The 27,324-nt window shown below is 37.3% G+C and overlaps 1 protein-coding gene and 1 long non-coding RNA gene across 4 annotated transcripts in view; one reads left to right on the top strand and one right to left on the bottom strand.

Annotated features, from left to right (window-relative positions):
* PEX5L (peroxisomal biogenesis factor 5 like) overlaps nucleotides 1-27,324 on the top strand; it is a 686,817-nt gene that overhangs the window by 350,296 nt on the left and 309,197 nt on the right. The window lies entirely within an intron of this gene.
* Nucleotides 639-12,766, bottom strand: LOC134733133 (uncharacterized). The gene is made up of 3 exons (XR_010116670.1): nucleotides 12,687-12,766; nucleotides 4,410-4,484; nucleotides 639-2,217 (listed from the first exon to the last, which is right to left on the bottom strand). It is a non-coding gene; the product is annotated as an uncharacterized lncRNA (long non-coding RNA).

Raw genomic sequence — 27,324 nt, 5'->3', positions numbered from 1 at the left:
TCTGCCTACCTCAGCCTCCCAAGTATTTGCATATTAAAAGGCTGCGGTGGGAGGTGCCAGCTTTTTCATGGGCTATGCGAATGACATGCCTAGTCAAACCAATCCCCTGAGCCCTATGCAAATCAGACACTGCCTCCTCCAGCCTCTGTGTATATACCTGGCTGGTATCCCTGGCAGGTGGGGACCTCCTCTTTCAGCTTTGGAGCCCCCCCCCTCTGTCTCTGTACAGGGGAGCTTCTTCCTTCTTTCTTCTCCCTTCTGTCTTGCCTATTAAACTCTTCACTCCTTAAAACCACTCCACGTGTTTCTGTGTCATTTTATCTAAACCGGCATGAGGACCAAGAATCTGGTGTTCCTCCACTCACTGGAGCCATATCACTCATCAATGTCTTCATCCTTGTCTCATCACGTTGACTAGGCTGAGGAAGAAAAGGAAGAGGAGGGGTTGGTCTTGCTCTCTCAGGGGCAGAGGCAGAAGAGATGGAGGAAGTGAAAAGGGAGGCAGAAGAGGCAGGCATAGTTGGTGTCGCTTTAAGGAAATACATGGTAATTTCTGTCTTAATTGTTGCTTTTTTATTTCTCTAAAAATGTTTCTATATGCAACCAATCCTTTCTCACCATTTACTTTAGTTTCAGCGCCCATATTACAGAAGGGTCAATGTCTTAAAAAAAAAAAGTCAAAGGCAGTCCTTAATAATTGAAACCCTTCTTCCAGATTGACTAATGTTGAATATTTTTTCTGACACTGCTTCTTCTATGTCTTCTTTCTTATCATCTGGCACTGGTTTGGAAGCATTCACCTCCATCAAATTTTCTCCTGTTAATTCCCCTGGTGTGGTGTCTGTTAGCTCTTAAATTTCTCCATATCTTGAAACACTTCACCTCCACAAACTTTTTCTTTCCATATCCACAATCTCTTTCATGATTTTCTTGATTGGCTCTATTGTAAATTCTGTGAAGTCGTGCACCATATTTGGACACAACTTTCTGCAGCAGGAATTTATTGTGTGGGGAACGATGGCTTTTACGGCTTTTTCTATAACAATGATGGCATTTTCAAGGTGTAATCCTTCCAGACTTTCATGATGTTCTCTCTATTAGAGTTCTCTTCCATGGCGTTGACAATCCTTTCCAATGAGTACTGTATACAATGAGTCTAAAAGGTTCTTATAAACCCCTGATTTAGAGGCTGAGTTAGAGGTGTTGTGTTTGAGGGCAAGTAGACAACTTCAACATCTTTGGTGTTGAACTCATGGGGTTCTGGGTGACAAGAGTATTGTCCAATATCAAAAGAAGTTTAAAAGCCAGTCCCTTACTGGCAAGATACTTCCTGACTTCAGGGGCAAAGCATCAATAAAACCAATTCAGGAAAAAAGGCTGTCACTTTTCAGGCCTTCTTGTTATACTACCAAAAGACTGGCAGCTGGTATTTATCTTTTTCCTTTAAGGTTCATGGGTTAGCAGCTTTATACATAAGGGCAGTTTTGATTATAAACCTGACTGCATTTTCACAAAACAGTAGTTAGTCTATTCCTTTCTGCCATAAATCCAGGTGCTTGCTTCTCTTCTTTGATAATAAATGTCCTTTATGGCTTTTTTTTTTCCAGAATAGGGCACTTTCATCTGCATTAAAAACCTGTTCAGGCAGACATTCTTTCTCCTTAATGATTTTCTTAATGATGTCTGGGAACTCATTTGCTCCCTCTTGGTCAGCAGAAGCTCCTTCTCTTGTTATCTTGACATTTTCTAAAATTATTGAACCATCCTTTGCTGGCATTAAATTTTCCAGCCTTAAATCCTTCACCTTCCTTTCCCTTAAGTTGCCATTTAATGACTTCACTTCTCCTCAAATGATATCATTCTGTAGGTGTATGTTTCTTATGGCACTCCTGCACTCACATAAAAGCTGCATTTTCAATACAAAATAAAAAGTTTACAAATAGTGCATCGTTTTCAAGCCTCCTGGCATAGCTGTAGAGATGGCTTCATGCATTTTCTCTTCTTTTCTTTTTTTTAAAATAACATTCCTTATACTGGATTCACTTATCTTGAAATGGCAGGCAACTGCAGCTGCAGACCTCAATCTATGGTATATCATGCAGTTCAACTTTTTCTTATAATGTCATGATATTTTTCTGTTTGTTGAGAGCACTTCTAGCATCACCAGTGCCACTTTGTATGGGTCCCATGATGTTATTCAAGGTTTACAACATTGTCCTAAACATGATGAAAAATATGAAAAGCATGAGTGGTCACTTTTTCTGGTATATGCTGTTTCTTGGAGAAATGGACTGTTCACATGGAGATGATTAGCATCACATGGCATTTTAAGCAAATACAATACAAGCTCATCACAATGGCAACAGGAGATGGCTACAAAATTATTACAGTTGTAGAGTATGTATTACAATTAATTTAATGCAGTTATGATTTAATACTGTATTTTTACATTTGTTTACATTTCTCTCAAGTGCAAATAGCACCATATATGGTTTGTGTTTGTGTGCATATGTTTTGATAGGTTTTAACATTTTAAAACAAATTTGTGTATATCTTATGGTAGTCAATGATAAAAGAATATCTACATATGTATTATGCAATTCATGACATACCTAAATTTTCCTTAATTTTTAAAAGAGTATTTTAAAAATTAAGGTTTAATGTTTTTCCAAATTGTCACAAATCTCCAAATAATTTTCCAATACATTTATTGAAAAAAACTGTATGTAAGTGAACTCACACAGTCCAAACCCATGTTTCTTCAAAGGTCAAATCTATATAGGAAATTTGAAGCCTACAGTTCATTGGAGATAGCCATAACAACAAAAATAGCTCAAGCCTAGCAAACCCCTACTAGAATAACTACAATCAAGCCCTAGAAGAAAAAAAAGAAATGCCAATTTTCAGATATAAGAACATTTTACTGCAATCTCTATCATCCTACACAAGATGTTTAGCTTTCAAAAGAATTGTGAAGCATGCAAAACTACAACAACAAAAATATACATTTGGCAAAAACAAAGAAATCACTAGCACCAACCTGAGATATAACATAGATGTTAGAATTATCTAACAGAGAATTTTTAAATAATTGTGATGAATATATGAAAGAAATTTCTGGAAAAGATAGATAATATGAAAGATCAGAGAGGTAATTTCAGCCGAGGAATAGAAATAATCTTTAAAAATTAATGACAATGCTAGAAATGAACATTTAAACCAAGAATAAGAATCTTTTTTGATGAGTTTATCAGTAGACTCAACACTAGCTAAAGAAAAAAATCAGACTTAAAGATAGATCAATAGAAATTGACCAAACTGAAATACAAAGAGAAAAAAAGGAGTCACAAAAGCAGAAGAGAACATCCAAGAACTGGGCAAAAAAATGTCAGCTGTTCTAACATACACAAAACTGGAACTTGAGAATACAGAGAAATGAGCAGAAGAAATAGTTGAAATAATGTCTGAAAATTTTTCACAGTTAATGACAGACAACAAATCAATAATTAAAACAGCTTAGAGAATACCAAATAGGATGAATACAAAATATTAGTCAACTAATTAATTTAAACCACTAAAACACAATATATAACATATTTTTAACTGCTGAAAATAAAAAGCAAAGAGAAGATCTTCAAAGCAACCATAGATGAAAGAAATAAATGAGAGAAAACAGAAAAAGAGCAAGACAACAAGCAAGAGTTATTTAGCTTAGGATTGATAGAAACAAAGGTAAGAATTACAGCAGACTTCTCATTAAAACCATGCAAGCCAAAAGACAGTGGAATGACATCTTTCATACACTGAAAGAAATAAACTGTCAAACCAGAATTCTATATCTACTGAATATCTCTTTCAAAAATAAAGAAGAAATAAAGATGTTATCAGACAAACAAAAACTAATGAGCATTACCAACAGAGCTATTCTATAAGAAAAATGTTAAAGGAATTTCTTCAAGCAGGAAGAATATACTATCAGACTGAAACATGGATATACACATGGAAATAAGGACCACTAGAAGTGGAATCAATGAAGATTTTCTTTTAATTGCTCTCAAAGATAACTGACTTTAAGCAAAAATTGAAGGAATTTAATATGTGTTTATAGCATAGGTAAAAGTTAAACGTATGGCAACAATAACCCAAAGTGGAGGAGGGAATAATTGCAGATTCACTGTTGTAGGTTCCTATAATTACAACTTAAAGTGGTATTAGTATTATTTGAAGATAGACTCTGATTAATTAAAGATGTATATTGTTACCCTTAGACCAATTACTAAAAAAAAATTAAAGTACACATAGTAAGTCATAGAGTAGATGAGATGGTGTATTAGTTTGTTTTCATTCTGCTAATAAAGATATACCCAAGACCGGGTAATTTATAAGGGAAAGAAGTTTAATTGACTCACAGTTCAGCATAGCTGGCGAGGCCTCAGGAAGCTTACAATCATGGCAGAAGGGGAAGCAAACACATCCTTCTTCACCTTATGGCAGAAAGGAGAAGAATGAGCAAATGTGAGGAAGGCCCATTATAAAACCATCAGATCTCGTGAGAACTCACTGACTATCATGAGAACAGCAGCATGGGGGTAACTGCCCCCATGATTCAATTATCTGCACCTGATCCCTGCCACAACACTTGGGGATTATGGGAACTACAATTCAAGATGAGATTTGGGTGGGGGACACAGTCAAACCATATCAGATGGTATCATAAAAGATACCATCATGTAAAATTATTACATGAGAAGGCAGAAAAGAGGAAAGAAGAAGCAAAGAACCAATGGAATAAAAAAAAAAAACAGCAAAATGTTACATTTTTTATTAACTACAGCATTAATCTCATTAAATGTGAGTGATCTAAATACACCAGTTAAAAGATAGAAATTTTCAATACTTAATAACTATATATTGTATATATAAAATTTACTAAGAGAGCAGAAAGTATTAGGCCACATTTATAAGTAACACAGGTTATACATGTGTAATTAGCTTGATTTGGCCATTCCAAAATGTTTACTTATATCAAAACATCATTTTGCATATCATAAATATATACTATTTTTGTCAATTAAAAAACAAAATTTTAGAAGACAGATTTTCAGATATAATTTAAAAAGCAAGTCCCAATTACAATGCTGCCTATATAAGAAAGCTGTTTAAAGTTCAAATACAATACACAAGTTAAAATAAAAGATGAGATGAGATATATCAAACCCTAGCCAAAGAAAGCTTGAGTAGTTAGACTAAACTAAAACAAACTAGATTTCAGAACAAAAGATATGATTATTATCAGAGATAAAGAACATTATTATATACCAAGAAAAGGGTCAATTTTCCAAGCAAATATAATAGTTCTAAATGTGGATGCACACACACACACACACACACACACACACACACACAAAACAGGCACATTGGCCAGGCACGGTGGCTCACGCCTGTAATCCCAGCACTTTAGGAGGCTGAGGCGGGCAGATCACCTGAGGTCAGGAGTTCAAGACCAGCCTGGCCAACATGGTAAAACCCATCTCTACTAAAAATACAAAAAATTAGCTGGGCACAGTGGTGGGTGCCTGTAATCCCAGCTACTCAGGAGGCTGAGGCAGGAGAATTGTTTGAACCTGGGAGACGGAGGTTGCAGTGAGCCAAGATCGCACCACTGCACTCCAGCTTGGGTGACAGAGCAAGACTCCATCTTAAAACAAAAGCAAAACAAAACAGACACTTCAAAATACATCAGGCAAAAACTAATGGAAATAAAAAGACAAATAGACATCCATAGTTACAGTTGGAGACTTAAACATCTCTCTCAGTAATCAATAGAAAATTGTCAAGGATAAAGAAGACCTAAGTAATACTATTAACCAAATGGCTTTAATTGACATCTGCAGAACTACTGAAACCAAAGGTAGCAGAATACATTTATTTTCAAATTTAAATGGGTCATTCACTAATACAGTCCATATTCTGGGACATAAAACAATCTTTAACAATTTTAACAGAATAGAAATCACACGAAGTATGCTCTAAGACCGTAAAGGAAATAAACCAAAAATCAATAACAGAAAGAAATCTGGAAACTACTCCCCACCTTCTGCCAAGTATTTGGAAATTTAACAACACACTTCTAAATAACCCATGAGTAAAAAAGTATTTATCAATGGAATTCTTAATAGAAGTTTAAAAATACTTTGAGCTGAATGCAAATGAAAATGCAACATAACAAAAGTTGTGGTATGCAACTAAATCAGTGCTTAGAGAAAAGTTTATATCATTAAATGCTATTAGAAGAAGAAGAAAGTGTAAATGAATGATTTACGCTTCCACATAAGAAATAGAAAAAGAAGAGCAAATGAAATCCAAAGCAAGCAAAAGGATTGAAATAAAGAACAAAGCAGAAGTAAGTGAAATTAAGAATAGAGTAACAATAGTGAAAAATCAATAAAATCCAAAGCTGATCTTTTGGAAAAATCAGTAAAATTGATCAATACTGACCAAAATGTTAAACAAGAAAAAAATGATACAAATTACCAATATCAGTAACAAAAGAGAGAATATGACTAAAGACCCCGTAGCTAAAACCATAAAAACCCTAGAAGAAAACCTAGGCAATACCATTCAGGACATAGGCATGGGCAAGGACATCATGTCTAAAACACCAAAAGCAAGGCAACAAAAGCCAAAATTGACAAATGGGATCTAATTAAACTAAAGAGCTTCTGCACAGCAAAAGAAACTACCATCAGAGTGAACAGGTAACCTACAGAATGGGAGAAAATTTTTGCAATCTACCCATCTGACAAAGGGCTAATATCCAGAATCTACAAAGAACTCAGACAAATTTACAAGAAAAAAATCAAACAACCCCATCAACAAGTGGGCAAAGGATACAAACAGACACTTCTCAAAAGAAGACATTTATGCAGCCAACAGACACGTGAAAAAATGCTCATCATCACTGGCCATCAGAGAAATGCAAATCAAAACCACAAATGAGATTCCATCTCACACCAGTTAGAATGGCGATCATTAAAAAGTCAGGAAACAACAGGTGCTAGAGAGGATATGGAGAAATAGGAACACTTTTACACCGTTGGTGGGACTGTAAACTAGTTCAACTATTGTGGAAGACAGTGTGGCGATTCCTCAAGCATCTAGAACTAGAAATACCATTTGACCCAGCCATCCCATTACTGGGTATATACCCAAAGGATTATAAATCATGCTGCTATAAAGACTCACGCACATGTATGTTTATTGCGGCACTATTCATAATAGCAAAGACTTGGAACCAACTCAAATATCCATCAGTGATAGTGGATTAAGAAAATGTGGCACATATACACCATAGAATACTATGCAGCCTTAAATAAGGATGAGTTCATGTCCTTTGTAGGGACATGGATGAAGCTGGAAACCATCATTCTGAGCAAACTGTCACAAGGACAGAAAACCAAACACTGCATGTTCTCACTCATAGGTGGGAACTGAACAATGAGAACACTTGGACACAGGATGGGGAACATCACACACTGAGGCCTGTTGTGGGGTGGGGGGAGAGGGGGAAGGGATAGCATTAGGAGATATACCTAATGTAAATGACGAGTTAATGGGTGCAGCAAACCAACATGGCACATGTATACCTATGTAACAAACCTGCACGTTGTGCACATGTACCCTAGAACTTAAAGTATAATAAAAAAAAAAGATTAAAAAAAAGACCCTGTTGCCATTAAGAAAAATCAATAAGAGAATACTTATGCCCATAAATTCAACAACTTAGATTAAATGGACGTGGTGTTTGAAAGACTCTATCAATACTCGTTTAAGAAGAAACAGATAACCTCAATAATGCTATATCTATTAAAAATTTTTAATTCATAGTTTAAAACCATGGAGAAAACTGCAACCCAGTTGGTTGTACTGTTAAATTCTATCATTTAAAGAGAAATGTTTAAGAAAGAAAAATAATTCTACATAATATCTTCCAAAGAATAAAAATGGAGGGAACATTTTCCAACACATTTTATGAGGCCAGCATTGGGAATATTAATAGCTCCTGCTTCATAGTTAAGTCCACAGGCTAAATTGAGCATTCATATAAATGCATTTTTTAGAGTTCCTAGCGCATGTTTCCTGGCTCTTGATAAGAACTATCCATAGCTCATGCCAATAATCCTAGCACTTTAGGAGTCTGAGGTGGGCAGATCACTTGAGGTCAGGAGTTTGAGACCAGCCTAGCCAACATGGTGAACTCTCGTCTCCACTAAAAATACAAAAATTAGCTGGGCATCGTGGTGTGTGCCTGTAGTCCCAGCTACTTGGGATACTGAGGCACAAGAATCACTTGAACCCAGGAGGCAGAGGTTGTAGTGAGCTGAGATTGCACCACTGCACTCCAGCCTGGGTGAGAGAGCGAGACTATGTCGCAAAAAAAAACAAAAAACTATCCATAGCCAACAGCTACCAACTAATAAGAAAAGAAAGACAAACCAAATAGAAGATAGGCAAGATATTGAATAAACAATTCAGAGAAGAAATATAAATGGTTAACATGAGAGTTAACATTATAAATAATCAGGGCAATGCATATTAAAATATTAATAAAATAATTTTCACCTATTAGATAAGCAAAAATGTAGATGATAAATAGTATACAGAGTTGCAAGTTCTTCATAACCATGCAAGGAATATAAATTGCTACAATATTTTCGAAGGGAAATAATAGTTTTGATCAACATTTTAAATTTGCATATTCTAATATTCAACAATTGTTTCTAAGCATTTATTCAATATATGCTAAAGGATGCTTACTGCTATATCATTTTAATAGTAAACTATTAACAAATATAATCATCAATAGAGAAATTCTTAAATTATCAGTTGCTTATACTATGGAATACTATGTAACAGTTGAAAATAATAAATTAGATATATATGTATTGTAATGGAAATCTTATAGATATATTGGTAAGTGAAAAAAATTACAGAAAAATATGTATACTATGATTCCATTCCTGTCACAAATTACTAACAAACCATGTATGTGGATATATATACATGGTTAGTTTCTGGGTGGTGGTAAAGGGAGGTTTTCCCTACATACGTTATTTTTTCCAAAAATGGGTTCCTATATTGTACATATAATTACATCTTATTTTTCGAATCGATGGAATGCAAGCACTTGTGTGCTTTTAGAAGTAAAATTTTTAAATAAGAGAACAGAAGGTTCAGAGGCTCTGAAAACTCAGAGTATGCATTTTGGAACTGAGAAATGCTGAAAGAAGCCTTCAGCAGAATTCTGCAGTGAGAAGTCTGTCCATGGTCTTTCCTCATCTCAATATAAAAGAGGCTCCCCAAGGCTTTGGTGGACTTCCTTTTCGTGTGTGTGTGTGTGTGTGTGTGTTTTCTCCCTCACTTCCTGTTTGCCCCAGAACACTAGATTAAGAATGAGATAGGCCTCTGTTCAGATCTAGATTTGCAAGAAAAAGTGGAAACTAATTTTTTAAAAAGAATGAGATAGGTCTAGGAGGAGATTCTTCTTCCAAAACAATGAAACTCTCCCACAATTCTTCCTCATCCCAATTCCTGCCCCTCCTCCACCAAGCTCTACTTAGCATCGCAGCGCAGTGGTCCTTGACATGGCAGCCACATCACGCTGTGCAGGACAGTCTGGGGTCCCTGACCTGGCAGCCACACCATGCTGTGGGGGAGAGTGTGGGGTCCTTGACATGCAGTCACATCATGCTGTGCAGGACGGTGTGGGGTCCCTGACATGGCAGCCACACCACGCTGTGAGGGAGAGTGTGGGGTCCTTGACATGCATTCACACCACACTGTGGGGGAGAGTGTGGGGTCCTTGACATGGCAGTCACACCACACTCTGGGGGACAGTGTGGGGTCCTTGACATGCATTCACACCACACTGTGGGGGAGAGTGTGGGGTCTTTGACATGGCAGCCACACCACACTCTGGGGGAGAGTGTGGGGTCCTTGACATGGCAGTCACACCACACTGTGGGGGAGAGTGTGGGGTCTTTGACATGGCAGCCACACCACGCTGTGGGGGAGAGTGTGGGGTCCTTGACATGGCAGCCACACCATGCTGTTGGGGAGAGCTCTGCAGCTTGACACTGCTGTTTCTCATCAAGTATAGAAAGCAGCTGGTCATTGAATTTCCCCATGGAGGCTCTGAATTCACCGGGTGATTTCTGAAGGCTTCTCGTCTATTTTGGTAGGTTTCCTGTAAAGGACTCTTTATCAGAAGCAGTGAAGATTAGATAGATGTCATTATTTAAGATGAATATTTCTTACCAGGAGCCAGGAACCACAGGCCAGGAACTGTAAAAATACGTTTACATGCATTGCTCAATCTAGCCTCTGGACTTTATGAGGTAAGAGCTATTGATACCACCATTTTACAGGTGAGGAAACTGTAGCTTAGAAGTGTAGAGTAATTATCCAAGTTCACGTGGTTAGTGAGTAGCAGAAGTTAGGACTTAAACCTAAATTCAAACCCAATCTAATTCCCTGTAAACTTAACTACCACACGAGAACTAGCGTGGGCTGAATAAGAAAAACACTGTTCCTTGACAAAATGGAACCTATACCTTAGAACTTTTTAAGACAAGCTGTTTGCTTAATTCTGGGGATATTTGTATGACAAGAGTTACATGAAATAGCAGGGTAAGTCCTAACCTGGTCTACATTTCTCCCAGCAGCATGGAGGGACTGTATTGATTTTATCCGCTAAAAACCTGACAGCAGGACAATGTCATCGTTTCTTTTTTACAGATAACATCAGCCAGCAGTTTTCAAACCAACTTTGAACATCTCCATTTAGGATTCATTACCCTGGAAAATGTCCCTCCTATATCCATCAATGAAAATAAGCTGTTCTTGAAGGAGTCTTCAGAAAAGTCTACGCCGAAAAAATGGACCTCAGAGTATGTTCAGATTTGAAACACCTCACAGCTGGAAATAGATAACCTTTTCCTATCATCAGCAAGAAAGCTGTAAGCACAGGGACTGGTATGCACCTTTCCAGAATCCTATCAGGAAAACACATTCCTTTACATTCACTCCAGGCTGGAGATCTGAGAGGAGCAAAGAAGTGCTTTGCCAGAGCCCAATGCAAGGAAGCATATGGATCTGCTGCCCAGACACCCTCTCTCTGCACCTTCATCCACATAAAACGCGGATTTAATGAGAAGAAGCTGGAATAAATGAGAGACGTCTCCAAATTTTAATGACTTAATACTTTTACTTCAGAACCCATAAACAACTACCATCTGGCCTCATTTTATTTTTTATCACACCGGAGAAAATCTCAGCCTACTACATGATAAAAAAAAATCAGAATCAAATTCCTGTTTTCTCTCAACCCCCACTTCCAGCTCTGAGCACAGAGTTTTGCAAAGCAAATCTTCGCTATTATTCTTATGGAGAAAGAATTCTGGCAAGGATGAAAAAGAACCCAGAGTAAGGGAAGCACAAAAGGTGTTTTGTTTCTTTCAAATCAGTGTAATTTATACAGCTGTGTATGAGAGCAAAGCTGTTTCACTGAAACAGATCTAAGTCCCGATAGGGACTTTCAGGCCTTGGCGCCATTTCCGTCAGAGCTGTTCTCAGATTACCTTATCTCAGCCTACCTTTAGTGTCTCCAGTCAAAACACCAAAAAATCTGTAAATAAAAAGTTAAAATAAAGAGAATCTCAATAAAGAGCTCTGAATTAGACAACAAAGACAGTTATTCTGTATTCTTTTCAGAAACTACCTCACTTCAAAAACATTTTTTAAAATAAATGAGTGGTACACAGTAATGAGTTTAATAAAAGCAAACTGGCTCAAGCTTTATAAAGTTCAGCCCTCTGTTTGTGGTTCTGACACACACTGGGATTTTCACATGGGGCCAACTCTTACCCAGGGGTGAATTTGATACATAATTTCATATTCTTCAGGAGAAAGAAGCAAATGGATGAGTTGAATCTGTTGCATGAGTGAATGAATAGGTCTAAGATGTCCTTCCATCATTATTGCTTGTGTTCAAATTGAATAGCATATGGCAACAAGGTTTGATTTGTGAGTCATAGCTCCTTTTTATCCCCTTTCTTTTAAGTTATCAATGAATCTGTTTACTGTCTCCAAACCAATTCAATCATGTATTACAGTGGTAGTTTTCTTGACTCCCCAACTCTCTATGCCTTAACCTCCATAAAGAGGGTCTACTTGGCAAGGTAAAACAGCTGAAACTTACTGAGTACTGTGATGGGCCATGCAGAGAGTTAAGGACTCTCTGTGTATTCACTCATTGAATCCCTACAATGGCCTTACTATATGTTTGTTATTGTTTTATACATGAGGAATCTGAGCTTCAGAAATGTTGAATTTACACAGCCACAAAGTGGCAATGCATGAGTTTAAAAGCACATGTCTGCTTTTTGAAATTGTACTCTTGTGATACATTGCATTAGAAGGGACACAGGCTTCGGAGCTACCAGGACCCTAGACTCTATGCCCAGTTTGGTTATTTACTGGCTGGGTGACATCAGGAAAATTGCTTCACTAATCTAAGGCTCAGATTCCTCAAATGTAAATAGGTATAAGAAGGCTGTCTGATAAGGTTACTGGGAGGTTTAGAAACATTTTGGCACAAACTCTGTTACATAAGATATTCTCAGTACATTAAGGCTATTGTCTTAGTTTTTCTTAGTAACATCAAAGAGTCCAGGAATTAAGAACCCACTCCATTCCAGCAGCTTGCTGACCATTTGGAAGATATGATGTAATAGCTTTCTTCTCAGGCCTACCTTTTTAGAGCCGATGAATTTTTGAAGAACATTTTAATGCTAAATAGGTCAAATTACCTTTCTATTAATATCTTTTCAAAAGAAAAAACATCCGTCACGTGTATTTCCCGCTTACATTCTTAAGGGCTGAATAAAAAGCTGCCATATCAGCAGAGACTGTATTATGCTAGAATGTTTTCTCCTAGAACTTTGAAGAATGCACTATTCTCTTGGAATTCCATTTCCCCTCCCTTTTGAGAGCTCGAAGGCAATCGTGTCAGCTGCTGCAGGGCTGCAGAAATGTTTTTCATTTCTATCCTGTACATGAAAATTAAATTTAATTATTCCCCAACATGTCAAAGGCACTCATCAAGTTAGGCTGGTTTATGCTGAGCAGAAACTGCGAGTAAGATTTAATTTGGAAATACTTGTTTCCGCAAATCTTCCTGAACTCTGAGAAAGAATTACTATTTGTGGCAATACATATGGGAAACCTACTGTGCTGACTGAGAAATGTCATTTGAGGTGGCAAAGCTGTGAAATGCACTGTGCTTAATTCCACCACATAGTAAATACTTCACTGATGAGTTATGGAAGAGGAAGCTTTGTCCCTAGGAACCAGCCTCTAGGAAGCAATGATTACATTAAAAGAGGCAGCAGGGGTTTACAGAACATATCAAGCTTATCAAATTTGATAGGATCCTCTCAGAATTAAAAATAAAATGCTGAAATGCTGACAGGCAAAAATTATCATTATGTGTATTTGGGCTGTTTTGAAAATGTTGAGTATATCACCAGAGGAAGCCAGATACTCAGGGTTTAATAAAATATGTAGCTGTAGGAAGAAAGAAAGGGGACAGGGGAGCAGGAGATATTCTGGTGTTGAGCCCACACAGACTTTGCTGTTAAGTGTCTCTGAATTCAATTCTTAGCTCCACTGTTTACTATGTATCCTTCAGGAAGTTACTTACCCTTTATAAGCCACAGTTTTCTTTTCTGTAAAATGAGGAACTAACATCATCATTGTTGGATAGTCATAAGAAAGAAACGAAGTAAAATACGTAAGCATCCCGTAGGTCAGAGGTCAATGTATGGAGGCTCTCGTGCTTGTTGCTTTGGCTGTTGCGTTGTTGGCAGAGTGAATGGAAGCCGTAAGAAAGCAACATCTTGAAGTGATTTCAATGAAGGTAGATGTGATTCTGATAGTACAAGCAGAGAATGTTTGTGAGGTGAGGTTTGGCATCAGTTTTGAACACATAAAGCCACATATACTTTTTTTTTTTTTTTTTTGAGACGGAGTCTTGCTCTGTCACCAGTCTGGAGTGCTGTGGTGCGATCTCTGCTCACTGCAACCTCCGACTCCCTGGTTCAAGCAGTTCTCTTGCCTCAGCCTCCTGAGTAGCTGGGATTATAGGCATGTGCCACCACGCCCAGCTAATTTTTGTATTTTTGGTAGAGATGGGGTTTCACCATATTGGCCAGGATGGTCTCAATCTCCTGACTTCGTGATCTGCGCGCCTCGGCCTCCCAAAGTGCTGGGATTACAGGCGTGAACCACCGCGCCTGGTCCACATATACATTTTAAGACTAACAAACTGGACGCACATTCCTTTGGTCTTCAAGATGAAAGGTATTTTCAGTAGTTAGGTAAAGCAGGTCTTTAAAATCATCCAAATACTTTTGAATCAGGAGAAGAACTATAGTGTATTTAAGCCATTCTCTTTAAAATATTTAGAAAACATGGAGGAATTGTATGTAGAATCCAGGGAAATTGTGTGACTTGTGAAATTAGAGTTCACATTTCATGAACAGACACTAGGACAAGGGAATCTGGCTTTTCTAAACACTTCTGTGGCTGTGATGATAAGAACTATCAATAACATATGTCTCTTGATAATAATGAGAAAGAATCATTTGTATCAGTTATTTGCTTTACCACAAGCAAATGTGTTCTCATGTCCTATATCTTATTGGAGCCCCTAACATCCCTGTGGGGTAGACAAATCCAGTCATATTATCCTCAGCTTACAGATGAGAAAAACAAAGCCCAGAGAGGTAGAAAGGTTTGCCCAAGCTCACACAGCTTGAAGTGAGGAAGCACAAAATAGGTAAAAGTTCTTCTGATTCTCAGCCCAGCGTTCTCAACACTATACCACACTGCCTCTTATTCCTAAATTTTTAAAAAGTTACACTGCAATTTTTTTTTGACTCTCAATCTATAGTAAAACAAAATTTTAAATAGCAATGTTAAAAAATATCCTATCCCTCCAATACATCGTTTGATGACTTTCTAACAAGATATTCTCATAAACAACATGCCAAAGTCTTTATACCTAAAGTAATTACATACCATATCAATCACCCTCTCACTTTTTGCTGATACCACTCCCACTTTAACTACACAACTTTGCAGGGACTGAAAACAGAGTAAGTCATGTCACAAGACTTTGAAGATAAAATTATGATGTGCCAAAAGGAGGTAGCAGGTTATAAATGAGTGTCATTTATTCACATCTAAGGACCATATCTGCAGACTTTAGGAATTCTGATGCCAATCTCTTGAGGCTATGTATTAGCAACAGTATCTGGATTTGTGTAGTTTGTGTTCCTGATTGCTGACTTGTAATAGGAGGATTAAAAACACATGCACACACACATATGCATACAAATAATCACATATGATTACAATTAGTTTTGGTGGCTGACAAACCAAAGTGCCTGTCAACCCTCCAAAGAAAGAGAAGCAACTAATTACAAATATATAAATGAGTAGTAATGTGGTTATTATTGTTCAGAGAAGTTCATACTGGTAAAGTGACCTTTACAATTAAAAGTTGGGTAACTTTATATCTTATACTTAAAAGATCTTGTTCATCCACACTTAATACTTAAAATTTAATTCATTTTCTATCTTCCATAGCTCTTAAATTGGATCATTTTATGAACTTCAGTGAAAATAAAAAGCAAAGAACACTCTTTGTTTCTTTTTCTTTCTCTCTCTTGCTGTATCATTTCACACAACAGTGGGTATTCCAAATTCTCAAAATTATTATTCGTTGACTTCTCTGCATGTCCATGTGCCATTTTAAATCCTTATATAATTTACTCACATACATTATAGAGCCTAAATTCACATGACAGAGCTAAAAATAAAAAAAAAAACTTTAAAGACCACCCAATTGAGCCTTCACCCAACCCCCTCATTTTAGAAGTATGAAAACTTAGGCTCAAGGTGTCAGGTGACTTTCCCAAAATCACACAACTGGCCAGTCAGAATTTACATTAGAACTTAGCTTTCAATACTTAGCTAAGGCATTTTATATAAATGAAGTGATGCCATAAGTGTGTGGATGTTAGTATTTTACTTTTTATTAATTAAAATGAGCAACAAATGCAAAAGTCCATAATTCTTCTCTCAATATAACTTGGAAGAGTTCCTTTTAGGAAATAATGACTTGTCTTGCATATCATTCAGCAACTGAGCATTTATGTGATGGGTAAAGGCCAAATCTCACCCAGATTCGTAACATATAAGCAGCTCAGCATTTCATTTTGAGGTGGTTTGCTAGGGCCTACCATTATAAGGCTACCTCTTCTCTCTGGATAAACCATAATGTGGCTTTTATGATTAAAAAATGAGATAGAGAGAATTTTGCTTTCTTTATTATTGGTAACATATCATGTAAGCAGTATCCAGATATTTTCCACAATGATTGTAGCTCTCTCCTCAATTCCTGTCTGATAGTCCAAACAGCATGATCCTGGAAAATATATAGCTGGTGTTAGTAAATTAAGAAACGTGCGTGGGAGATGGCCAGCAACATCCAGACAAGCCCTTAAGAGAAAAACGGGGACAGTTCCAGGTAAAAGAGAGGGTAACATTGATTTCTTTTATACCTTGACTGGGGCAGAAGTTGTGGTCCAGGTCCAATAATATTCATTTTCACCTTATTTGTGATGTAAAAGGATGCATTTCCCTCTGATTTATTTGCATATACACACGCATATATATGTCTATCACCACAAGGAGCAAACAGGATTTCTAAACAAAGAGGTTTCAAGCAGAGATCTGTGACTGTTACGCATTCTTCTTTCCCATTGCAGATTTGCCATCTTTCTTTTTCAAAGGGGTACCTTGGCTGGCAGTACTTTGCTTCAGGCAGTAAATCATGGCCACAGTCTTCTATCAATCTTCTTCCTGTGAGAAGCAAAAACAAACAAACAAACAAAAAAAACAAAAAAACATTGTCTAGGAGCTCTTGAGTCCTACAGAGAGGACTTTTTTCACTATTCTATTAACAGAAGACTAATAACACATACCCATTTAGTGCTTGTGCAAAGTTAAGCTTGCTTTTGTTTGACCCTTGCATCCTTTTCTTTGAGCTTTTTGTTTGCTCATTATTTACTGAATTATTTCCTAATATGTTCTAGGCACTTTTCAAGGCATATTAAGAGGAAGACAGATGGCCTCCATCTTTAAGCAGCTCACCGTCTTATAATGGTGACAGGCTGGTAAACAAATATTTTTCTTTGTGTGTCTAGTGTAAACAACCCAAACTGCAAAAGGCCTGCAGCCTCAGCCCCTCTCACATTACTCCGTGTTACATTCCACTTCTGGTCAATTGAAGTATTTATCTTGTTTTAAAGCAGGGATGTCTTTTAAACGTTGTCTTTATGAATTATCTATCCTGATGTGCAGTTAGAGCACTGCAGTGCTTCTCAGCATAAACTTGAAACTCAAACTAATTGGGATAACACATCCTAATATTTGCTATGGTTTTAAATATTTTATAAGTATGGGAATTAGCTGTTAACTTAAAATTACAAACAAAAAACATGAGACATAAAAACATTTTGTAAACAAAATTATTTTAAATTGTTCATTAGAAAAAATGTCATACAGAAAAATAATAAAATGAGTTCTCATATTTAGTCCACACAACTACAACAGTTATAACCAGTCTGCTGTTCTTGTTTAATCTCTTCCCACTCCAAAACTCTTTTTTTCTTCTTTTAATAGAAAGGAGATACTGGAGCATTTTAAAGCAAATTCCATGCATTATATTATTTCTCCCGTAAAGACTTCATACCTATGAAAAAGGGATTTTTCTTAAAACACATACAAAATAACATTATCACACCCAACACAATTAACAATAATTGTTTAATATCATCTAGTGACTTGTCTGTGTCTAATTTGCTGGAGTTCTCCAAAGAACTATCTTTTTCCTGTTGATAAGGGCCACACATTATAACGATTGATTGCTCTTCTAATGATTATTAGTGTGTTCTCCCCATTTCTTTCCAATATAATTTATTTTGGGGAAGAGCTAAAACTTCCCACATTCTGGATTTTGCTTTTTGTCCTTTTTGTGTAAATTAGCATATTCTCTTCTCTCTCTTTTTTCTTTGAATTAGTAGTTATACTTACAGGCTTCATTAGATAAAGTCTTTTTTCAGGAATGTTTTATAAGAGGTGTCATATAATTTCTGTGGCTTTACATTATGTGCACATAATATCTGGTCTACTTTTGGTGATATTAAGATTAATTAGGGGGCTCAGGTGGTCAGCTAGGATCTGTCCATTATAATTTTCCATTAACCATTCACTTAATGGTTTTAGCAGCCACTGTTGATTGTAACCTAGATCCATTATTCCGTTGGTATTGCAAAATTGCAATTTTCTAATTCTGTCATTTGTCCTGCATATATTAGCTATGATAATTTTATTAAAGAATAATATTCCTTCAATAGCTATTTGGTTACCCTGAAATACAGTTTATGCAGGAAAAGGAAAATAAATGCTTGATCCTTTACCTTTTTAATCAGTTTTCAGAGTAATGTGTTAGTGCCTTATTTTGCTCTTCTGCTGAGTTTTCATGGTGCTTTAAAATATAGCAATATTATTTTTCATCTCCATGTGGCACTTCTTTATTTTACATGGTTGCTTTTCTATGGTATCTCAAACTGATTTGAAAAAAGTACATTCTCTTACATCTTAAATCTCCTTGAATCCAAATATTATAAATCTCCTAAATATTCTTCTGCTTTGTATGTAAGTCAGTAAGGAAAAGAAATTATGCTAGGTTTTTCAATCAATGGAAATTTAATATAAGACATCGGTTACAAAAATGATAGTAGGGTTAAATAATTTTTTTTAAAAAAAGGATATTATTAGTAACTCAGGAAGCCACCACCCACTTAAGCTGAAGGACAAATGGGGAGAGTATATAGTGCCCACAATAACTTCATCACTAAGGCTACGGGAGCATCTGCTACCACCATTATCACCACTGTTGCTACTTCCATGGCAGAAGCTTGGAACTCATATTTCCACTGATGCTGCAGGATCTCAAATACTTCGAATACAGCTGCTGCTGGAGCCAGAGCACCTGAGCACTATGTTGATGGGGATGATAGAGCACTCACTTTGCACTGCTGCTGAAATTACATCTGAAGAACCCAGGAGCCTGCATTTTTCCTGTGCAGCCATCACTGCTGGAGAAGCCATCAAAAACCTAAAATAGGAAGAAAAATTACTTCTCTCTTCCTCATGCCTTTCAGTCTAATTTCCTACAGTGCTTTTCATTGATAGACCCTAACCAGAAGAACCATGCTAGTAAGGGAGTCTGTGAAAGGTAGCTTTCAGACTTCCATTTCCCTGTAATATATAGCAAAGCTTGAAAGGGCAAGATGAAGCTAAGAGCAGTCAGATAAATGGCCGCATATAATGCTTTTATTATTGCAGAGCGAGTCAACTCCTGTAAGTCTTCCTGTAAGTCTTCACGGTATCTCAAGCCACAGAGTTGTTTATAAGTTCTATGATTTTCCTTGTTTACTAATCCATAGGGAGGAAGTTTTGTGTCTGTCCATAGTGATCCTGAAGTCAAATCGGAGTTAAATTTAATTCAAAAATTCCAAAGAGGGCTTTGCTTTCAGATCGGTGGCATAACATTTAAAAATATATAAATATTGACATCTGACCATTTTGGAGATCAAACTGTCTGGGCAGTAAAATGAACCAAAGTCATGGCCTTTACTAGGAGCTTCATATCTGTAAGATAACACTGACAGCATCCCTGAGGAAAGGCCCCTCACTGTACTGGAACTCTGTTAAGTGACAATTTTTGTCTGGATCCAGGTTGGGGCCTTTCCAGGTACTTTTATTGCAGCCAATCTATAAACATGAGGGGACGCCAAAGAGACACCACCAAAGAATCCCTGAGATTGTCCTTGCTCTCCATATACAGGTCAGAAAACCTTTGTCTCTTAGATAGCTGTGCCATGTAAATTGGGGATTTTTCCTGTTTGGCTACCAAGAACAAGACCATAGATCTCCCATCTTTTCCCATCAATCGAATCAATATTTTACCTTATACATATTTTTCAAATGCCTGGTAAATAGTGATACTTAGCCTTGGTTTCTGAGGCAGCTAAAAAAATTCATTTGTTTACTTTTTTTACCTTTTAAATTGGAATTTAAGAGGATAAAAAGAAGGTGAGGTCTGTGCTTATCGAATAACACTGCTAAAAATCATACTTATTCTAAAATTATTTCAGCACTCCCTTAACACGTTTTATCAATCATAAACTCATAAAATCTATTTTAAAATGTGGCCATATATATGGAGGATTAATGCTTATTTTTTATTTTACATTTCATTTATTTGATGACACGGTAGCACTTTCATATGGTTAAAAATACAAAATATAAAAATGGTCAAGTATGAAAAGCCTCCTTTCCATCCATGTTCTCTGGCCGCTATAGAACTTTCTGTATATTCAGTTCTCGTGTATTTTCCTAAATATATTTTATGTATGATGGTGTACCCATATATCTTCACTTAAGGATATATTGGAGTTTATATATATATATATATATATATATATATATATATATATATATATGTATGTATATATGTATATATTATATAATATGACATCTGACCATTTTAGAGATCAAACTATCTGGGCAACAAAATGAACCGAAGTCATGGCCTTTACTGAGAGCTTCATATCTGTCAGATAACGTGGACAGCATTTGTTAAAATACAGGAGAACTGAATATAGGGAAAGGAACTGAGTGGCCAGAGAACATGGATGGGAAGGAGGCTTTTCACTTTTGACCATTTTTATATTTTGTCTTTTTAACCATATGAAAATACTACAATAGAGAGATAGATAGATAGATAGATAAACTCCATATCAATTCCCTCATGTATAGGATACATTCCTACAAGTGGAATTGTTGGATCAAAGGATATATGTCATTTGTAATTTTGATGGATATTGCCAAGCTGTCCTCCATAGGATAATTTACACTCCCACCATCAATGTAAGGAGAGTATCTGTTTCTCCACATTCTCACCATCACAGTGCATCATCAAAATTTTGTTCTTTGCTGAGTGAAAAATCTGTCATGTAATATAAATGTAATATAAATACCATATAAATGATGACAAACACTTTCATATTAAAGTATTATTTATATTTCCTTTTTTGTGACCTCCTAATTCATATTCTTTGTCTGTTTATTCCAGTTGGGTCAGTGTCTTTTTTTTTAAATTAATTTGTGGAAGTTCTTTATATTTTAGGAAAACTGGCTCTTTATTTGTTACTTTAGTTGCAAATATCTTCCTATTATATATTTGTCATTTGTCTTAGAATATGTTCAATCTTTGCCATTTAAAACATAGATGAAAGTAAATTTATCAATCTTTATCTTTCTGGCTTTTGAGTTTTATGTCATAGCTAGAAAGGCCTTCCCCAATCTTGGATTATTTGATCATTCTCCTCTTCTTAAACATTTAAATTTTTTAAAAAATTTTCTTCAACTTTCATTTGAAGTTCAGGGGTACTTGTCCAGGATGTGCAGGTTTGTTACATAGGTGTATGTGTGCCATGGTGGTTTCCTGCACAGATCATCCCACCACCTAGGTGTTAAGCCCAGAATCCCTACTATTCTTCCTTATGCTTCCTGTTGGGACCCCTTCCAACAGGCCCCAGTGTGAGTTGTTTCTCCTCATGTGTCCATGTGTTCTCATCATTTGGCTCCAACTTATACGTGAGAACAGGCAGTGTTTGGTTGTCTGTCCTTGCATTAGTTTGCTGAGGCTAATGGCTTCCAATTCCATCTGTGTCCCTGCAAAGGACATGATCTCATTCCTTTTTATGGCTTCATAGTAATCCATGATGTATATGTACCACTTTTTCTTTATCCAGTCTATCATTGGTGGACATTTATGTTGATTCCATGTCTTTGCTATTGTGAATAGTGCTGCAATGAACATATGCATGCATGAATCTTTATAATAGAATGATTTCTATTCCTTTGGGTTTATACCTAGTAATGGGATTGCTGGATACCTAGTAATGGGATTGCTCGGTCAAATGGTGTTTCTACCTCTAGGTCTTTGAGGAATCGCCATACTGTCTTTCACAGTGGTTGAATGAATTTACACTTCTACCATCAGTGTGAAAGCATTCCTTTTTCTCTGCAGCCTCACCAGAATCTATTGTTTTTGACTTTTTAATAATAGCCATTCTGACTAGTGTGAGATGGTATCTCATTGTGATTTCGATTTGCATTTCTCTAATGATCAGTGATGTTGAGCTTTTTTTCATGTTTATTGGTTGCATGTATGTCTTCTTTTGAGAAGTGTTTGTTTATGTCCTTTGCCCACTTTTTAATGGGGTTGTTTTCTTCTTGTAAGTTCGTTTAAGTTCCTTGGAGACTCCGGATATTAGGCCTTTGTCAGATAAAAATATTGGAAAAATTATCTCCCATTCTGTAGATTGTCTGTTCATTCTGATGATAGTTTAGTTTACTGTGCAGAAGCTCTCTAGTTTAATTAGATCCCATTTGCCGATTTTTGCTTTTGTTTCAATTGCTTTTGGCATTTTCATCATGATATCTTTGTCCATGCCTATGTCCTGAACAGTATTGCCTAGATTTTCTTCTAGAGTTTTTATAGTTTGGGGTTTTACATTTAAGTGTTTAATCCATCTTGAGTTAATTTTTGTCTTTAATCCATCTTGAGTTGATTTTAGTATATAGTGTAAGGAAGGGGTCCAGTTTCAATTTTCTGCATATGGCTAGCCAGTTCTCCCAGCACCATTTATTGAATAGGGAATCTTTTCTTCATTGTTTGTTTTTGTCAGGTTTGCCCAAGAGTAGATGATTGTAGACGTGCAGTCTTATTTCTGAGTTCTCTATTCTGTTCCAGTGGTCTATGTGTCTGTTCTGGTACCAGTACCATGCTGTTTTGATTACTGTAGCCTTGTAGTATAGTTTGAAGTCAGGTAGTGTGATGCTTCCAGCTTTGTTCTTTTTTGCTTAGGATTGTCTTGGCTATACAGGCTCTTTTTTGGTTCCATATGAATTTTAAAATAGTTTTTTTCTAACTCTGTGAAGAATGTCAACGGTAGTTTGATAGGAATAGCATTGAGTCTGTAAATTACTATGGGCAGTATGGCCATTTTCACATTACTGATTCTTCCTATCCATGAGCATGAAATGTTTTTCCATTTGTTTGTGTCCTCTCTGATTTCTTTGAGCAGTGGTTTGTAGTTCTCCTTGAAGAGGTTATTCACATCCCTTGTTAGCTGTATTTTATTCTTTTTGTAGCAATTGTGAATGGAGGGAGTTGATGATTTGGCTCTCTGCTTGCAAGTTGTTGGTATGTAGGAATGCTAACAATGTTTGCACATTGATTTTGTATCCTGAGACTTTGCTGAAGTTATGTATCAGATTAAGAAGCTTTAGGGCTGAGACAATGGAGTTTTCTAGATATAGGATCATGTCGTCTGCAAACAAGGATAATTTGGCTTCCTCTCTTCCTATTTGAATACCCTTTCTTGCTCTCTCTTACCTGATTGCCCTGGCCAGAACTTCCAATACTATGTTGAATAGGAGTGGTGAGAGGGCATCCTTGTCTTGTGCCGGGTTTCAAGGAGAATGCTTTCAGCTTTTGCCCATTCAGTATGATATTGGCTGTGGGTTTGTCATAGATGATTCTTATTGTTTTGAGGCATGTTCCTTCAATACCTAGTTCGTTGAGAGTTTTTAACATGAAGGGATGTTGAACTTTATCAAAGGCCTTTTCTGCATCTGTTGAGATAATCACGTGGTTTTTGTCTTTATTTCTCCTGGATAATATCCTGAAGTATGTTTTCCAACTTGGTTCCATTCTCCCCGCCTTCTTCAGGTACCCCAATCAGTCGTAGGTTTGGTCTCTTTATATAATTCCATATTTTTCTAAGTTTTTCTTCATTCCTTTTTATTCTTTTTTCTCTATTATTATCTGCCTCTCTTATTTCAGAAAGATATTCTTCAAGCTCTGAGATTATTTCCTTCACTTGGTCTGTTTTGCTATTGATACTTGTGATTGCATTGTGAAGTTTTCATGTTGTGTTTTTCAGCTCCATCAGGTTGGTTATTTTCCTTTCTAAACTGGCTATTCTGGCTATCAGCTCCTGTACTGTTTTATCATGATTCTTAGCTTCTTTGCATTGGGTTACAACATGCTCCTTTAGCTCAGCAAAGTTCATTATCACTCACCTTCTGAAGCCTGTAAATTTATCCATCTCAGCCTTATCTCAGTTCTGTGTCCTTGCTGGAGAGGTGTTGTGGTCATTTGGAAGAAAAGAGGAACTCTGGCTATTTGAATTTTAAGTGTTTTTGCATTGATTCTTTCTCATTTTTGTGGGCTTATCTATGTTTGATCTTTGAGGTTGCTGACCTTTGGGGTTTTTAATGGGGTTTTTTTGGTTGATGTTGTTTTCTGTTTGTTTGTTTTTCTTTAACAGTCAGGCCACTTTTGTGTAGGGTTGCTGCAGTTTGCTGGGGGTCTGCTCCAGACCGTAGTTGCCTCAGCTTTTCCCATACTTGGAAGTATCACCAGTGAAGTCTGTGAAACAGCAAAGATAGTGGCCCACTCCTTCCTCTGGAAGCTCTGTCTCATGGAGCCACCAACCTGCTGCCAGCCCGAATGCTCCTGTAGGAGGTGGCTGGAGAGCCCTATTGGGAGGTCTTGCCCAATCAGCAGGAATGGGATCAGGAACCTCCTTAAAGAAGCAGTCTGGCTGCTTTTTTGAAGAGCAGTTGTGCTGCAATGTAGGGGACCCTTCCTCATCTGAACCATTTGTGTTCTCCAAAGCCTGCAGGCTGGAACAGCTGAGTCTACCAAACAACTGATATGGTGGTCACCCCTCCCTCCAGGAGCTTCATCCCAGGAAGAGATCAGGGCTCTGTCCATCCATAGAGCCCTGGCTAGAGTGGCTGAAGCCCCCACAAGGAGGTCCTGCCCAGTGAGGAGGAATGGATCAGGGTCCCACTTAAAGAAGCAGCCTGTCCGCAATCTGGCAAGGCAGCTGGATTGTGTTGTCAGGGACCCTTCCTATTCCAGATCATCTGTATTCTTCAAAGCCAGCAGGCTGGAATGGCTCAGTCTACCAACCTGCAGACATAGCAACCGCCCCTCCCCTCAGGAATTTAGTCCTGATTCGGCAGACTCCTGCCTGTTGGCTTTGGCTGCCTGAAATTCCAAGCTAGTGGGTCTTAATCTGTGAGGTGTCATGGAAGTGGGGCCTGCAGAACGATGCTCTTTGGCTCCCTGGATTCAGTCCGCTTCCTAGAGATATATACACATGGATCTCCCATCTTGCTGCAGATCCCAGAGCCGGAGTATGTAAAACTCGGTCTCTATGCGTGCCTGAGTGGCTGCTCTGCCAAGACTCCACACAGTTCTGTATATGGGACCGAAGGCCCTGGTGACGTGGGCTCACAAGGGGATCTCCTGATCCGTGGGCTGCAAAGATCTGTGGGAGATTCCTGGTTTCCTGGGCAGGGTTGCACAATCACTCACTGCTTCCCTTGGCTGGGTGTGGGGGTTGCCTTGACTTTATGTGGCTCCCAGATGGGCCATTGCCCCACCCTGCTTTTCTTCATTCTCCATGGGTTATTTGCCTAATCATTCCCAGTGCAAGAACCTGGATATTTCAGTTGAAGGTGCTGAATTCACTGGCTCCTTTCATGCCTCTCTGTAAGTGCCATGGACTGCAGCTGCTTCTAATCAGCCATCTTGGCCCTTCCTTAAAATTTTACATTTAAAATTTTGATATTTTTGGAATTTATCTAGGCATGAGACTTAGGATATGATTTCAATTTTATTGTCTTACATGGCTACTTATTTCCCCTGAAAGTATTTATTGAGTAAGTCATCTTTTCCCTATGGATTTAAGTACCTTTACAATATACTAGATTATTTGCTGTATTTGTACCTGGGCTTCAGGTTCTGTTCCAGTGATCTGTCTATTCCTATGCCCTACCATGCTAGTTTAAGTATTATTATTTTATGTTTTAATATCTGCTAAAGGTTGCCTCTCTCTTCTTAATCTTCTCTTTAATAGTTTAAAGACTTCAGGACCTCAAGAAGTTATACAACAAAAGATTATCTAGGTCATCTTTTAAATATTTATGCAGTATGCATAAGGCATCGTATGAACCAGAGTTCATGTAGGCATGAGGTCAGTGCCCAAAGTTCAGGCTCTTTTTGCTGGATGCGACAAAATCTCAGTAAATTGATGATTTAAGGTGGTGCCTGCTGTAGGCATCACAGTTTAAGAAATGTGGCGAATGTTACATAGATGCTGCTGCGTAAATTCATTCACCATTCTGCTTCAAACTGTAGAGGCAGGAGATAAGGGAGCTACTATTTTAGATAGGGAAAGAAGCCAGCACGGATAGAGGAAAAAAATGGATCCAGCATGAGGTCTAGAGCAAGGCACCTAGATCTTGAATTAACACTACATTTGTGAAAATGAAGCCATGGACAAGTCACCTCTCTGCTATATTTTATTCCCATTTGGGTAACCCCGTTCATCTTCCACAGCATGAATGTGCGCATGGTTTGATGTCAACTTACGTACATATATTAAGTTTTTGCTATCTGTTCTGGGAGAAAACCAATACAGAGAAACTTAAAATCCTGGCAGAATTCTAGAGTAGACTACTTCAGTGAAAAACCTGCTTTGTCACTTCCTAGCTGTGCAGCTTAGGCAAAGTGCATGAGCTGTGTGACACTCCATGCCCACTCTGTTTTTCTTATCTGTAAAATATGAATAATAGTACCCCTACTTCATTGGGTTTTCCTGAGAACTAAATGAGACCATCCACTGGCCACTTAGGACAGTGCTTGGCCCATGTTAGATACTAAATTAAGTTAATGTTAACTATAATAATGTTCATCATATGATTTATTTTAACAACTAAGCAATAATAAGATGCAAAAATTATTTTTATTTCCATGTTACAAAAATCAAGGTTTTATGTCTTTCTCAATTTCCAAAAGGTGGAGGTGGTGGGGGGTTATAAGAAGGGTGAGATTCAAATCCTGTTTTGGGTACATTCTAATGGAGCTGACTATGTCTGTAGCTCTAAATTCTAAAATTATATAATGTTTTCTAAATTTATGCTGACCTATGCAGAGATCTTCCTCCCTTTTCTTGTGGCTCTTCTATTGATTACTTCTCT

This window comes from Symphalangus syndactylus, chromosome 17, assembly GCF_028878055.3.
Source record: "Symphalangus syndactylus isolate Jambi chromosome 17, NHGRI_mSymSyn1-v2.1_pri, whole genome shotgun sequence".
Lineage (NCBI taxonomy): Eukaryota > Metazoa > Chordata > Mammalia > Primates > Hylobatidae > Symphalangus > Symphalangus syndactylus.
Note: the sequence above shows the minus strand (reverse complement) of the source record. Positions and strands in the feature narration are given on the sequence as shown.